Below are 17390 nucleotides of genomic sequence, written 5' to 3'. Positions count from 1 at the left end.
AATAATTTCTACTCACAGTACTTAAAAACACTTAATGATATTGGCCGAGAAGTGCCTGAGTTCACTTTTGGCTATAAATATACACAAAACAGTTACCGCATTCTATGCAAATATGAAAGAATTCTCTAGCAGTTCCTTTGTCTGAGGCATCAGGACTTCTTTACTCTAAATCTGTCATTATTTTTTATAACACCAAGAGAAAGCTATTTCTCAACAAGATGAATGAATGTAACATAGAAGACAAACAAATATGATTTGAAGACAAGGTATGATTTTTAGAAGGTTGTCTTGGTATAAAAACTAAAACTTATTTGGTAAGGGCTAGTTGGCAACTAGTTAAATTATACTTTACACCAGGTATATATATTTTATGGCACTGATTTTTAAATGAATGGTTATTAAAAATCTTAGCGTTACTTTCAGAGTAGCATCTAAGATTCAACTATCAGATTTTTCTAGGGAAAAGTTATGTTTCTGTTGAAGTGTATCTTTTAATTACCATTCATTTCCCAAGAACATTGATCTGAAAGGGCTATTTCACTTTCCTTTAGTGCAGAGAGAAAGGATTCCATTTAAACTTTAGAAGGGCATGGAAAAAAATAAACAAGTCTGCTGAACATAATTTCCCATTTATTCCTTTTGAAAACTTATGAAATAAAATCTATTATTTAATTATATTGGAACAAGAAACAGGAAGAAAAAGATGCATTTAAGTCACAACAGCCCTAAAAGAACAAACTTTTATGCTTCCTCTTGGAAGAAAAATATTTTAATATTGATGGACATTGTCTAAACATTGCAAATCTACTTTACTAAGGTGTGAAAGGCTTCAGATAAAAATCAACAATAAATGGCAAATGTCAAAATTGAAGGAACAAAAAACCTGCTTGTTAGGACTAATTTATGAGTATTTCTATAATATTAGATTTAGTTTTTGCCCTGAAATCTGTTTCCATTAGTTTACTGAACACACACACACACACACACACACACACACTCACACATGCATGCGTGCATGCAACTAAGAAAATTTTATAAGACAAGTAGGATTTATCTTTGCCACGCTTGAATAAAATTTACAAGATGTTCCAAATTTAGTACGATGGTTATTGAAATAGGAATAAGGGCTTTCAGCTTTTTAAACCTCCAACAGGATTCTGGAGTTGGTCAGGTTCCAGCAAGGCACTAAGAGGACGTACACTGATGACTAGATCAGACAGACTCTCTGCCTTCATATGGTCTGCAGCGGCAGTCAACCAACTTTTCGTGAAAAGAGCTCAATAGTAAATATTTTCAGCAAGGCAGCCCATACACATTCTGTCACGTCTACTCAACTCTGCCACCATAGCATGAAAATACCTGCGCAATATATCAATGAGTGAGTGGGGCGGTGTTCCAATAAAATCCTATTTACAAACAGAGGCACAGGGCCAGATCTGCTGGCAGGCCATAGTTTGCTGGCCCCTGGTCTAAAATATTGTGGAGAAAATATGCAAACTATACTGTGTCAGAAGACAATGCTATGCTATAAAGTAAAATAAAACAAAGCAACATTCAAAACAACATAAACTTAAGAGTTAAATGTGCAACCATTGTGTACATGTAGATAAAGAATAGTTTGATAAACACGTGATTCAGTATATTAGCTGTTCAGAAGTTTTGATCTGACCTTATAAACTACTTTGTTAAACAGCATTTAAGAGTTTTGACATTTATTTGCAACGTATATCCTTGCAAAGTCCTCTTTTTACTCCTAATGCTTTTAACCTTACAACCAGACTATAACCAGACTATATAGACTCCTCAAAAAAACAAAACTAAATAAAACTTTTCCCAAACAGAAATTCATACATTTAAGTAATACCCTACATATTGTATTTCTACTCTCAAATAGTGAAGTAGGTGATACTGATTATCAACAATTTTGTTGAATGATAGAGAAGATGTAGAACTTTAAGATGTATAATGAAAGAAAGATGTTGACAGTGATGAGGAAATCAAGAATAAGCCACAAGGTTTGTGTACTGTAATTATTTTGTAATACTGTAATTATTCTCCCTCTCTTCTTTTTAAAGATTTTCCCCTCTTATATATGTGTGGTGAAACAATAGGGCCTCAAGCTCTCGATATGAAATTGATTTCTTCCACTTCAAAAGTGAGTTAGTATTGATTTTAGCAAAGAAATTTCAACAGAGAACAGGTGGCTATTTTTTGGTCTTATTCTATAGAAGCAAGCTTTGGCTTTTGTCTTTATTCACTTCTTCAACAAATACTTGCTGAGTACGTACTATGTACTATTCGAGGCATCAGGGTGCCATATTGGAAAAAAAATCCCAAACAACCAGGCATGGTCTCTGTCTTCAAGGATCTTCCATTATGATATCAAATCAATTAACCAATAGATGAGATTTACACATCATAACAGATGATATTTAAAAAACCCAGGTTGCTGAAATAATCTGTAACAGAGAAGGCATTTACATTAGGCAGGGGTGTCAGGGAATGCCTTTCAAACTGGTGACATTTTAGCTAAGATTTGAGACCTCAAAGATTATAGGGCTCTAGTCATTCAAAGTGCACTGAGGGGTGGGGGAGAGAGGGGTAGAGAGTTGCGTACCAGGTAGAAGGAAGAACATGTGCAAAGACTCTTGGCCAGCAAAGACCTTGGCTTGAAGAACTGTAAGATGTGGCTGTAGTAATATCCATTTATTAATCTCTCAAGCCCCTGTCCAAATTAAACCTCTGCCTTCATCTCCCACCCATCCTTCCAGACACTGCCACCAGGCCAAAAGCTCTCCACACAAGTCCTGCTGGCTTGTGGTTTGAATCTATTATTCCATCAGGCTGGGCTCATCTCCCTAGTTCTGTCTCACTCCTACTCATTTTTAAAACTCAGTTCAAACTTCATATCCTCTAGGAAACCTTGCCTAATCTTCTGTTCCCAGAATGCCAAGAGCACTACTGAATGAATGCTGGCCCGTATCTGGTATCTTTGGCACTAGAAGGGTAGGTTTCCTTTTCTATCTCTACCACGTATCTGCCAAATTCCTTGCAGCTGGAAATCACATCTTTCCTTTTCGTGTATCCCCAGCACCTACCATTGCAGTCGACACTGAAAAGTTATTACATTAAATGAATGTATTTGTTGGGCACTATTCTAGTAATTTTTAGATATGGTATAATAAATACGTTAATATTTTAGCAACAGGAATAGCTTCAGAGGTGGAAAACAACTTGATCAAGGTCTCACAGTTACTAAGTGATGGAGTTGGGAATAAATTCAGGCCTGTTGGGTTGCAGCCCAGGTGACTCTATGCTGTCAACTCAAAATATTATCTTACGTTTCAGGTCTCAGGTTCTTGGATGTCATCTCTTCTGGTACTGAAAATTGACTTCCAGCCTCTGGCCAAATGAAGAGTCATTATAGAGCAGGCAAACTGGGATTTCAGTTGAAAAATTTAATTTGGTGTTTCACATTGCCAATGAAGGACTTTTCAAAGCTTTAATGGCCATGTGAACAGATATCTCTCGAGTAGCAGTTCCCAGTTCCACTCCATGAATTATTTCATGAGAGGAAAAAAGAAGGGGAATGTGGGCCACCAATTCCACCTATAGCCAGATGCCACTGACAAGAAACCTCACCATGACTCACGGGAAGAATAGCATCTGAGAAAATACTTCAGAAATGTCATTAAGTAAATTATTAATCCACACCATAAAACAGACTACGGACACTGTCATATTATAAACTTTAGAAGAAACTAGCTAGCAGACCACCCAGAGACTCTTAGGAGCCCATCAGTGGTCTGTGGGGACCACACTTTGAGAACCACTGTTATGAGAAATGAAACGGCTTCCTTCTCAGTAATTTAGGAACGTGTGTGTGTGTGTGTGTGTGTGTGTGTGTGTGTGTGTGTGTGTGTGTTTTGCTAGGGGAACATACTGCCCTTGTAAGCCAAAGGGGGTAAAAAAAATCAAAGCAGTAAGACATCTAAATTCTTTTAAAACTCTGTCAGGTCCCCAAACTACCTTGTTTATGGGGATATAGCCAAAGAGGCAGTGAACTTCTATATATGTGTATGTATATAAGTACAGAACACGTACACATTAACAACTCTTATTTAGGCTTTTTTTTTTTTTATTGTGGAACCATCAGTCATTCTGGAAAAGCAGTACTTGCTATTTTTCTTCTTTAAGATTTTATATTTAATTAATGAATGGTATTAGACATACCTAATGTCAGTATCTAACCCAAACCAGACCACCGTGTCATTTAAAGCAGTCTGTCTAGATAGCTACGTTCTTAGTCTATACTGTTAATCTCATAGAGAGTAGCTTGCGGCTGCCTTCTCAATCAGTTTATGAGGCACAAAAGGGCAGTCCTGATACTCTGCAGTGAAAACACACTTACTGGTCACTGTCTTTGTGCCAAGAAATATTTGAGGGGTTGACGATACAACGGTGGAAGAGAAAGGAAAGAAAACCAGCTTAAAATCATCTTTGTCACCTGAGAATTTATATTCTACTAAGGAGGAGACCATAAATAAATAAGGAGAAGACAGAAGTATGACAGGTAATCATAAGGACTGGCAGAGGAAAGGAGGAAAAACAGTGATATTTCACATAGAGTAGTGACAGAAGAACTCACTGAGAAGGTGAGTTCTTCCTCCGGGAAGTGAGGGAGCAAGACTGGCAGGTCTAGGGTAGGAAACATTCTAGGCAAATGACAAAGCAAATGCAACGTCCCAGAGCTAAGTAATAACAAGCAGGCCCCTGAGGCAAGAAATGCACAGAGTAAGAATCCAAGTGGTAAGAGGTGAGAAAATGTAGTGGGAGACTGAATCTTGTAGGACCTGGTAGGGGACTGGAAACTCTGGCTTTTACACTGAGTGAGATGAAAAAGGGTTAGGGGTTTTGAGCAGAGGAGTGGCATTACCTGACTTAGATCATTACCTAAAATGATCATTCTGCTCTGCTGAGACTAAACTCACCATGTTGGGACACATCAAAACAAGAGAGACTAGATATAAGGGGCTGTACAGTGGGTATACAAGTCTGGAGACCAGTTAAGAGGTCTGGGCTTGAGATATAAATTTGGGACTTAGCGGCATCTGTCTGAGACTTGAAGCCAGATCCCAGAAAAGAACAAAGGCGTGGAGACAAAGCAAAAGAGTGCCAGGGACTCATGTCTGAATAACTCTAGATGGAGAAGAATAGCCAGAAAGGGAGGCTAAGGAAAGCGAGGCAAAGGGAAATAAGAGGGTTTAGTGTCCCAGAAGACAAATGCAAACTTTTCACGGAGTAGGGAAGGGAGACCATCAAACACTGCAGGGAAGTCAAGTTAGATGAAGACTGAGACTAGCCACAGGCCTCAACAATGTGGAGGTCACTCCCACTTCAGTAAAAGCAGTTTTTCTGAGAAGCGGGGACGGTGAAATCTGACTGGAAGAGTCTAATGGAAATTGGACTCAAACAATAAAATAACTTAATAAGGTAGCGCACACATATAAAACTAAAATACCAAAAGCAGTAGCTTTTCTCTACACACATGATAACAAAAAAGATACTGGAAGAAAATATCCTATTTCAGTGAAAAAAAAAAGAAAACAGTGCAGGAGTGAACATCACAAAAACGTGTAAAACTTATATGAGGAAAACTTGTAAAAAAAAAATTCCTGCCAGTTTACTTTACATAATTTATCAAGCCAAGGAGTTTCCTCTAAAAATACCAATACGTTTTTATCTAGAACCACACAAGTTTACTTTAAAACTCATGTAGAAAAATAAGCATGTAAAAATAGTACTAAAGACTCTTAAAGGGAAGAACAATGAAGAGGGACCATCCTATCTAGATTATTAAAATACAGTATAAAGTCTCTACAACCAAAACAGTGTAGGACTAGCATGTGAACATTAGCCAGATGGGTGTAACAAAACAGAAAGTCCAGAAATGGATCCAAGCAGTATGGAAATTCAGTATGTTATTTATTGATTTATTCATAAACTTTATTTTATTTCTTTTGAGACAGGGAGAGAGCGTGAGCAGGAGAGGGGCAGAGAGAGGAAGAGAGAGGAATCCCAAGTAGGCTCAGCGCTGTCAGCACAGATCCCAAAGCAGGGATCGATCCCACAAACTGTGAGATCATTACCTGAGCTGAAGTCAAGATTCAGATGCTTAACTAAGCCACCCGGGCGCCCTAGCATGTTATTTTTTTAAATGGCGTTTTTAAACCACTGGGGATAAAGCAGAAATTATTAAACTCCATATAACAAATGGAGTTGAGACAAATAGCCATTTGGAAAAAGATAAAACTGGATCAATATTTCATCTCATACACAAGAATAAGCTCAATTTTTAATTGGATTATTTGGTTTTTGGGTGTTTTATTTCCTAAGTTTTTTATAGGCTGTGGGTACATACCTTCTCCCATTCTGTAGGTTGCCTTTTAGTTTTGTTAACTGTTTCCTACGCTGTACAGAAGCCTTTTATTTTGATGAAGTCCCAATAGTTTATTTTTGCTTTTGTTTCCCTTGCCTGAGGAGACATATCTAGAAAGAAGGTGCTACAGCCAGTGTCAAAGAGGCTGCTGCCTATGTTCTCTTCTAGGATTTTAATGGTTTCCTGTCTCACATTTAGGACTTTAATCTATTTTTGTGTATGGTATAAGAAAATGCAGTTTAATTCTTTTATATGTTGCTGTCCAATTTTCCCAACACCATTTGTTGAAGAGACTTGTTATAATGAACACCATGTGTTGTATGTAAATGCTGAATCACTATATTGTACACCTGAAACTAATATTACACTGTATGTTAACTAACTGGAACTTAAATAAAAACTAAGAAAAAAAAGTTACAAGTGTTTGGAAACCTATGGAGACAAGCATATGGTAATAGCTGTATGCTTTACTCACTGAAACTATACTATAAATAATAAACCTTCTTACAATTAAAAAAAAAGAATACACTCCAAACGGATGATAGATATAAGTGTAAAAATATAAAACCATACAATACTTTAAGAAACTATGAGTGCCATTTATACAACCTGGGTGTGGAAAAAGTTTTTAAAATGAAGCTATAATTCAGGAAAAGATGGATATAGATGACTATAAAAAAAAATCTTCTGCAGGCAAAAATCACTATTAGCAAATTCAAAAGAAATAAGAAATTGGGAAAAAATACTTGGGAAACATGCGATACAAAAAAGGGCCTAATATCCCTAATTTATGAAGAACTATTAAAAATCAAGGGGAAAAAAGGGTTACTGAAAAAATAGGCAAAATACAGACAAACAGGTAACAAAAGGATATGTAAAACACTGATTGCAGCCTTACTCAAGATCAGAGAAAAACAAATGAAAACTGCATTGAGATATCACTTTTTACCTATAAGATGAACAAAAATTCCAAAGCTTGACTTTATTATCCAGGATTAAAAAAAAAAAGCAAGGGGCCAAGGAGTATATGAAGAATACTATCATTGTGAAGATATCTATATCATTCTATATAACATCCATTACAATGTGCATATATGTACATATTCATGTTTGTGAGTGTATGAGTGAGTATACATAAATACAAAAAAAGAGAAGTGGACTTTTCCGAAAACAATTCTTTAATATATTTTTGATTTCCAAATCATTTGAATGTTTTATATACTCAAAAAATCACATGGAATCAACGAGAATGTGTGTGGTCGGGGCAGAGATGAACCAAACTAGATATTCGTTGATAACACAACATTTGAAAGGAAAAAATACTGAAACACATTTTTAAAAAAGTCAACTTTACTAAGATATAACTTACATATAATAAATTATCTCTATTTTAAGTGTCAAGTCTGATATGAAGATTGACAAATGTATACACCCCTGTGCTAATCACCACAATCAAGATATGTAGGACGTTTCCCAAACTCCAAATACCCCTTCATAATCCATCACTGCCACCCCTAGTCAACTATGGATAGGCCTTGTATTGCTATGGATTATTTCTCTGTCTTAGAGCTTCATGTTAATGAACCAGACACCATATATTCTAGTATGGAGTCTTTCATTCACTATAATGTTTTTTGAGAGTCATCTGTGTTATTTGTGGTAGCTTTAGCTCACATTTTTTTTTTTTATGCTTGAGTAGTATTCCACTGTAGGAATACTCCACAATTTGTCTATCCACTGAACTTTTGATGGAAACTTGTTTCCAATTTGAGGCTATTATGAATAAAGTTGTTTAAAATCAAGTAAAAGTAATCGCACAGGCATTTTCTTTTCTCTTGACTCTTCATTTCTCTTAAGTAAATACACAGCACTGCGGGGCCCTATGGTAAGTATATGCTTATAAGCAAATGCAAAAATGATCTTCAGAGTGTTTGTACTACGGTACATTCCCATCAGCTCTTCATCCTCATCAGCAATAAACATTTTCAACCTTTTTATTTTTAGCCACTCTAATAGGAATACAGAAATATCACATTATGGTTTTAATTTGTCTTTCCCTAATGACTGATGATGTTGAGTATCTTTGCATGTGCTTATTGGTCATTCACAAATGTTCTTTTCTGAAGTGTTTTTACGAATTTTTTGTCCACTTTTCATTGGACTGTTTGTCACACTATTACAGATTGATAGGTATCTTATAAAACCTCTTGTCTGATATATGTGTTATTTCTATCTACCCTGAGGTTACAAAGGTTTTGTCTGATTTTTTTTCACTAGAATTTTTATACTTTCAGCTATCATGTTAATGTTTGCATAAGTATGAAATAGGACTTGAGATCTGTTATTTTTGTGCATGGATATGTAGTTGTTTCAGCACTATCTATTAAAAATACTCTCTTTTATACCTTAAGTTACATACCCTGTCAACTTACTGAAATTCAATTAAACATATATGTGGCTCTACATCTGCATTTCTTAATCTGTTCCATTGATGCATATGTCTATCCTTGTGCCAATACCACACTGTTTTGATTATGGTAACCTTGACACCAAGTAAATCATCTCATTTGTTCTTTCTCAAAGGTGTTTTGGCTCTTCTATGTCCTGTGCATTTCCATATAAATTTTATAATCACTGATCAATGCCTCTAAAATGGCCTACCAGGCTTTTAATTGGGATTGCAATGAATCTATCTATAGTTCAGTGAAAGCCAACAATACTGATTTTTCTAATGCATGAACAAATTCTCTCTTTTAATCTTAGCAATGTTTTGTGGCCCTTACACACATATTGTTCAATTTATCCCCAGGTACTTTATATTTGTGATGCTATTTTAAAAGGTGTTTTTAAAATCCTAATTTCATTGCTACTATAAACAGATATGATTGATTTTTGTGAATTGACACTGTGTCCTTGACTTTGCTAAATTCACTTTTTCTAGAGACTTCAGTTTTACACTTTTCTTTTCATTTGCTTTGCTTTTTATTTTTTATCTTATCTTATGGAATGGTTAGGGTATCTACTACAACATGATTGAGACATACAGTACAGAGAGCATCCTTGCCTTGGTCTCATTCCTAAGGGAAAAGCATCCAGTCAGAACTTTACTAAGTGGGTTTGTTATGGTAGAGATCCTGGTACAGCACTCCCGCTATACATATTTTATGTATTGGAGACCTGAAAACATAAGTACCTATACTGAGGTTGTTGATGAGCAAGTTCTTATCAGGAAAGAAAGGAGAATAAAATATGGATTAAAGAACAAGAATTTGATTATGAGAAAAAGATAACAGGGAAGCAGAACTGAGGATGGTCCATAGAAGCTATTGTTTTGAGGAGTTCTGCTCTTAAGAAAGTAGGCCAAAAAGAAAAGTGCGAATTTCAGACAGAAGAAATAAGAACATATTTTTATGCTGGTAAGAATAATCCAGTATAGAGTAGGGAAGTGATGATGCCCAAGAAAGATGTACTGGTGTCAAGGGGTGGAATTTAATTACTTTTTAAAAAAATTTACTGGGGTGCCTGGGTGGCTTAGTCGGTTAAGTGTCCAACTTCGGCTCAGGTCATGATCTTGCAGTTTGTGGGTTAGAGCCCCACATCGGGCTCTGTGCTGACAGCTCAGAGCCTGGAGCCTGCTTCAGATTTTGTGTCTCCCTCTCTCTCTGCCCCTCCCATGCTCACACTGTCTGTCTCTCTCTCTCTCTCTCAAAAATAAATATTAAAAAATTAAAAAAAAATATGTACTTACTTTGGAGGGGGGCAAATTTATTTACTTACTTTGGAGAGAGAGAATCCCAAGCAGGTTCTACTGCCAGCATGGGGCCTGATGCAGGGCTCGAATCCACAAACTGGGAGATCATGACCTGCGCCAAAATCCAGAGTTGGATGCTTAACTGACTGAGCCACCATGTGCCCCACAAGGGATGGAATGGGTGGCTTTAGGCTGAGAGTGGATAGTTCAGTCATAGTAACAGGATGTAAGGCATGTAGGTGGGCACCCATGTGGGGAAAAGAGCAGATGTGGGAGAAGAATGTGGAAGGCCTCATCTGTTTATTCCTAAGCTTTCTCAAAGAATAAAGAAGAATGCTGGATATTGAGAACGAGGATGGGAAAGAAGCTGCTTGAGATTTCAAGAAAAAGAGAAAGGTGTGATATGTCACCCACAAGACTAGTGAACAAAACAGGGGAAATGTATATGTATTACATTTTATATAAATATATTATAGATTATACATATCTTAGAGGGCACCAGTAAAAACTTATTTAAGGTTACTGGTCATGTTATTTGATGTGAGACCAGCTGGTATAATTGCACATTTTTCTCCACAGATACAGGCAGACCATGGGTCAGAATTTAACCAGCATTGAGTTTGTCAGGTGAATAAGACAAAAGGGAAAAGGTGATGGGGATTAACGCATATACAAGCATATTATTATAGTTACTGATTGTGAAATTTAAAATTAAGTCAGGGATTAGAGTAGGTGGTGACTGGAAAGTCAAATACTTTAAACTGAAGTTCTAGAGGGGTGCAGTTATGGTTAACAACAAGGTACTGGATGTGACCATGGGAATTAATGGCTGAAGCAGGCTAAAGGACAGTATCATTGGAAGAGAGAAAACAAAGCGAAAGACAAGGGTATGGGAAGGATCGTGTACGTAGCTATTGAGCTAACCAAGAATTAGAACAGGAGTCTGAGGACCAGAAAGTGAATGAACGAAACAATAAGATCTTTCAAGAATTCAAAGGGAATGACCTCCGTATTTTGTAGTGTTATCTGATGGAATGACATTTAGTTACATCAGGGAGGTGAGCAAAAAAGACTGTTCAGATGAGACAGTGATAGAAGATTTAAAACTATTTTCTGAAATGGTATAATTAATGGGGTGAGAGAATTATGCCATTAGGGAGTTCTGAGTTTGAAAAAGCATACTTAAAATAAGACTTATAATTTGCTATCGTCATACTTAATTCATTCTGAAACTTAAGTTAATATTAAAGGACATGACACTTTCGTTCGGCAGGGGTGACAAGAGCTGAGAAAGATTGTTAAACAGATATACAATCCCATCCAGTTTCACTGGAAAGTTGTCTAGGAATGTGCTGAATATAATTTCCAAATTCTGGCATAAATACCATTCAACAGCTTTGCAAACAATCCAATTACATAAATGGTAGAATTTTGTACAGACTGCACTTTATTATTTTGATGATAACTGTCAGTATAATTAAGCATCTTTGATGTGCAGATGCTCTTATGTAACCAAATTTAAAGCAATAGCAAGACAAAACAGTTACATAAATACAGCTCTTAGAAAATGCCTCATTATTACTAACAGACACCACCTTAATCCTGCTGTTGGGAGAAAAAAAAAATCCAGAGACTATGCCTTACTCCAAACTCCCAAGAGGATCTCTAGTGTACCTGGCACTACACTAGAGGCTGGGAATGCAAAGAGAATGAAAATGAAGTCCTTAGGAAGGCTGGATTTTAATGAGTAAGACAGACCAAGAAAGGAGGGGTGGGGAGAAGAGCATAAAAGAGGAAGAGAGCATTCCAGGCAGAAGTATAAGCAGGGCAGAGGGGAAGAAAAGGGTCTGTGTGTGGGGGCAGAGAGAGTGGGGAGAAGGAGGGAGGAGAAGGAGAGCCAGAGAGAGAAAAATTTAAAAGTCGAGGGTGACTTTATGGTTTTTAGTTTTACTAATTGAGGAGAAGGCAGTATCCCCACATGAGAAATAAAACATTTGCAGGAAAATAAAAATGAGAGAAGTAAGCTGAGGAGTTTGATTTCATAGACATATATGAAGTGTCCATAAGTGTCTAAGACTAAGGAGATATGCTCAGGCCCACGATAATACAGACGGTATAAAGCACAGTATACAAAATGGCAGTCCCAGGCTCTGAATATGTTTTATTGGACTTGTATAGAATTGTTGAAGTTTAAATTATGTAAAAATCAGATTTCACATAAAAACCCATTTTCTTCTTCTCTTGAAGAAAATAGAAAGATAAAACAGCTGGGGCACCTGGGTGGCTCAGTCGGTTAAGCATCTGACTTCGGCTCAGGTCATGATCTCATGGTTCGTGGGTTTGAGCCCCGCAATGGGCTCTGTGCTGACTGCCAGCTCAAGGCCTGGAGCTATTTCAGATTCTGTATCTCTCTCTCTGACCCTCCCCTGCTCACGCTGTCTCTCTCTCTCTCTCATAAATAAATAAAACATTTAAAAAAAAAAAAAAAGATCTACCTGGAAAGTGCCCATAGCCGCTGAATAGCAGTGTTTGCCATAATCCTTATAACTCAGTGTTTTCCATGCCCCTGTTCCAATACTTAAATAAGTTATCTGACCAGATTCTATGTGCTTTTGAGTTTACCTGATAATTTGCTTCCAGAATAATACCTGAATTTGCTTCAGTGACAATGTGTATAGTGTAGTAGTTAAAAACACGGATGCTACCAAAAGCCTGCTAGAAGTGATCCATAAATTCGGCAAAGTTGCAGCGTACAAACAAATATAGAAATCGGTTGCATTTTCATACACCAATACTGAAGCAACAGAAAGAGAAATCAAGAAACTGATCCCATTCACAACTGCACTAAAAACCATAAAATACCTAGGAATAAACCTAACCAAAGATGTAAAAGATCTGTATGCTGAAAACTATAGAAAACTTATGAAGGAAATTGAAGAAGACATAAAGAAATGGAAACACATTCCATGCTCATGGATTGGAAGAATAAATATTGTTAAAATGTTGATACTACCGAAAGCAATCTACACATTCAATGCACAAGAAGGCACCAGCATTCTTCTCAAAGCTAGAACAAACAATTCTAAAATTTGTATGGAACCTCAAAAGACTCCGAATAGCCAAAGTAATTTTAAAGAAAACAAAAACGGGAGGCATCACAGTCCCAGACTTTAGCCTCTACTACAAAGCTGTCATCATCAAGACAGTATGGTATTGGCACAAAAACAGACACATAGACCAATGGTATTCCATTCTCTATTGAGAACTCAGAACTGGAACCACAAAATGTATGGACAATTAATCTTTGACAAAGCAGGAAAGAGTATCCAATGGAAAAAAGACAGTCTCTTTAGCAAATGGTGCTGGGCGAACTGAACAGCAACATGCAGAAAAATGAAACTAGACCACTTTCTTACACCATACACAAAAACAAACTCAAAATGGACGAAGGGTCTGAATGTGAGACAGGAAACCATAAAAACCCTAGAGGAGAAAGCAGGAAACAACCTCCTTGACCTCAGCCACAGCAATTTCTTAGTTGACACATCTCCAAAGGCAAGGGAATCAAGAGCAAAAATGAACTATTAGGATAAAGCTCATCAAGATAAAAAAGCTTCTGCATGACAAGGGAAATAATCAATAAAACTAATAGGCAACTGACAGAGTGGGAAAAGATACCTGCAAATTACATATCGGATAAAGGACTAGTATCCAAATTCTATAAGGAACTCACCAAATTCCACACCAGAAAAACAAAATAGTCCAGTGAAGAAATGGGCAGAAGACGTGAACAGACACTTCTCCAAAGAGGACATCCAGATGGCCAACAGACACATGAAATGATGCTCAGCGTCACTCATCATCAGGGAAATGCACATCAAAACCACACTGAGATACCACCTCACGTCAGTCACAGGAGCTAAAATGAACAATCAGGAGACTCTAGATGCTGTTAAGGATGTGGAGAAATGGGCACCCTCCTCCACTGTTGGTGGGAATGTAACCTGGTGCAGCCCCTCTGGAAAACAAAGGGACGTTTCTCAAAAAATTAACAATAGAACTCCCCTCTGACCCAGCAATAGCACTGCTAGGAATTTACCCAAGGGATACAGGAGTGCTGATGCATAGGGGCACATGTACCCTAATGTTCAGAGCAGCACTCTCAACAATAGCCAAATCATGGAAAGAGCCTAAGTGTCCATCCACTGACGAATGGATCAAGAAGATGTGGTTTATCTATACGATGGAATACTACACGGCAATGAGAAAGAATGAAATCTGGTCATTTGTAGCAACGTGGATGGAACTTGAGGGTGTTATGCTCAGTGAAATAAGTCAGGCAGAGAAGAAGAGATACCATATGTTTTCACATATAGGAGGATTAGGAGAAACTTAACGGAGGACCATGGGGGAGAAGAAGGGGAATATAGTTGGGGAGAGAGAGGGAGGGAGGCAAACCATGAGAGACTCTTGAATGCTGAGAACAAACTGAGGGCTGATGGGGATGAGGGTGAGGGGAAGGGGGATGATGGGCATGGAGGAGGGCACTTGTGGGGATGAGCACTGGGTGTTACATGGAAACCAACTTGACAATAAACTATTTAAGGAAAAAAAAAGAAAGTGTGGCCACAGACAGTAAAAAAAACCCAAACAAACCTATCAACAGAAAGTATCCTTGAAGGGGCTCAGATGTTGGACTTAGTATATAAAGATAAATAGTTTTACATAAACTATTATAAACATAGAACTGGACGATGCACTTCTAAGTATTCTATAGAGCTCTAAAATAAAAACTCTATTCTTTCTAGAATCCAAAGAATATATTAATAATTTAAAAGAGACATCTTAGGGAAACACAGCAATTAACCCTAACAAGGCTATTGTTATTTAAATTATTAAACAGGAAAGTCCCAAAGTGCTACTTAGCATTCCAAATAAGAAGAAACAACAAAGTTTAATTCATTTCCTTTGACAACTTTTTCCATGTAAATTCCCTCTTACTACAGACCCAAGCTTTAGCCAATTCCTCCCAGAGATCAGTCAGCTATTTGTACAATACTGCATACGGTAAAGAAGATGTTTATATTAGTCTTTTATGTTCTCTTTAGACAAATTTAAAACGACAGAAAATTAAATGTAGCCAAACTTTTAGGAATCTTTATTTAGGGGGTGCCTGGGTGGCTCAGTTGGTTAAGTGTCCGACTTCAGCTCAGGTCATGATCTCACAGTTCATGGGTTTGAGCCTCGCTTCGGGCTCTGTGCTGACAGCTAGCTCAGAGCCTGGAGCCTGTTGCAGATTCTGTATCTCCCTCTCTCGCTGACCTTCCCCTGCTCAGGCTGTCTCTCTCTCAGAAATAAGTAAAACATTAAAAAAATTTTTTTAATTAAAAAAAGGAACGTTCATTTAGAAAAATCAAATTTTTTCTTAAAAAAAGAGAAACAAACAATAAATTCAATAATAAAAGGTATTGTGATCCCACAAAACTAACCTTCCAAAGTGGAAGATACCAAAAGAAAATTCCAATACTTTAAGTTTTAAACTTCCACCTGAGGGAGTGGGGGCTGAGGGAAGGAAGGGATCAGCTAGGTGAGGGGAGAGAAGGATTGAGAAATGAGCGGAGGGATAGCAGTATTTCTTTTGCTGCTCAGCATAACTTATTTGTTTTCTCAATAGCCACATATCTCTTATTTGGGAAGAAAAAAAGAACGTTCAGACAACTGAAAAGCAAAGTTAGCAGGGCCAAGAATACAAAGTTTAATGATTAGGTCTGTGATTGGAGACAGAGTTAACACTTTTAAAAGCCTGATTTGTGGAAAGACTACCAAACTGCTGGGAAAGCTGCAGTAGAAAAAAGAAATGTGAATTTAGCTTATCACTAGAATCAAAAACAAAGAAAAAAGAAAAATTTGGGAAAAAAAAGTTCAAGTAAAACGATAAGCAGAGGCAATTTTAGACAGAACTTAGAAATCATTGTGATTGTTCCTTCCTAAATGTTTCACTTGAAAAACCTTGAAAAGCCTCACGATGTTTCCTTAATATTAGTTACTATGTGAAATAATGCCAATTAGAAAGTAATCTAAGTTAGTAGTTTAAATGAGGAGTGTTATTTTAGAAATACAAATGGATGTCGGAAAATGAGGGGATGTTTAGTGTTTAAGTTGAATGTGAATTAATGGATTATTTTGATAGGAAGTGGATTCGGTTTTAAACTCTTTGTTATTGGAAGGAGTAAAACAACAAGTCTAGAAGCAAGATGAAAAATTAGATGAAATGGAACTAATCCAGGTGAGGAGATTGGAGACTCCAAAACGTAAAGCGAACCCTCACAGCGGCTTCCAGGTTCGGGGACTTTGCATACTTACCAGTTTAACACTGGATCTCTTACACCAATGTTTTGAACCTTATTTCCCTCATCTGGAAAACTGGAATAACAGTAACTACATTTACACTCACTTTTTAAACTCCTTTATTCAAGCACTAAAATACCCAAATTCTTCTGTAATTCTATGGGATACTAACTTTGAAGGATTAGAATAAGGGATGTAAAGTACTTAGCACAGTGTCTGGAATAAAGTATGATACTCTACAGAGTGATTTTCAGTTTTAGAAAGGTCATTTTAAAAGTACCTGTGGGGATTTTTGAAATTTCACATATACATATACATTTCTTTTTTCTTTTTTTATAGTTCTAACTCACCGAAAGGAAGGTATAGCTGTCATTGAGAAACACTGGGTTATAGCAGTGACTTCGGCTACCTCTTCCAATTTCATTACCTTTTTGTCCTTCAACATTCTTAGCTCTAGCAAAACTCATTATTCACTGTTTACTAGGTTGCAAAGTTGCCCAAATGCACATGTTCACAGTTAATGGTTTCTTTTGGCCTTGAATGACTGTCCTCTGCACTTATCCCGTATTTCCACTTGAAATCCTACTTATCCTTCTAGACTCACCCCAAAATTCCAAGTGCTTTTTAAACTGTTTTTTGATCTTTTTGTTGTTGTTGTTTCGTTTATTTATTTTTCAGAAAGAGAGACAGAGTGTTAGTGGGGGAGGGGCAGAGAGAGATGGAGACACAGAATCTGAAACAGGCTCCAGGCTCTGAGCTCTCAGCACAGAGTCCAACACAGGTCTGGAACTCATGAGCTGTCAGATCATGACCTGAGCCCAAGTCGGACACATAACCGACTGAGCCACCAGG

The 17390-nt window shown here is 37.1% G+C and overlaps 1 protein-coding gene across 5 annotated transcripts in view; it reads right to left on the bottom strand.

Annotated features, from left to right (window-relative positions):
• Positions 1 to 17390, bottom strand: part of SUPT3H (SPT3 homolog, SAGA and STAGA complex component) — a 538181-nt gene that overhangs the window by 163916 nt on the left and 356875 nt on the right. The gene's annotated exons all lie outside the window — the stretch shown is intronic.

Source organism: Crocuta crocuta, unplaced genomic scaffold (assembly GCF_008692635.1).
Source record: "Crocuta crocuta isolate KB4526 unplaced genomic scaffold, BGI_CrCroc_1.0 scaffold44, whole genome shotgun sequence".
Classification (NCBI taxonomy): Eukaryota; Metazoa; Chordata; class Mammalia; order Carnivora; family Hyaenidae; genus Crocuta; species Crocuta crocuta.
This window is presented reverse-complemented; position numbering and strand designations above follow the sequence as displayed.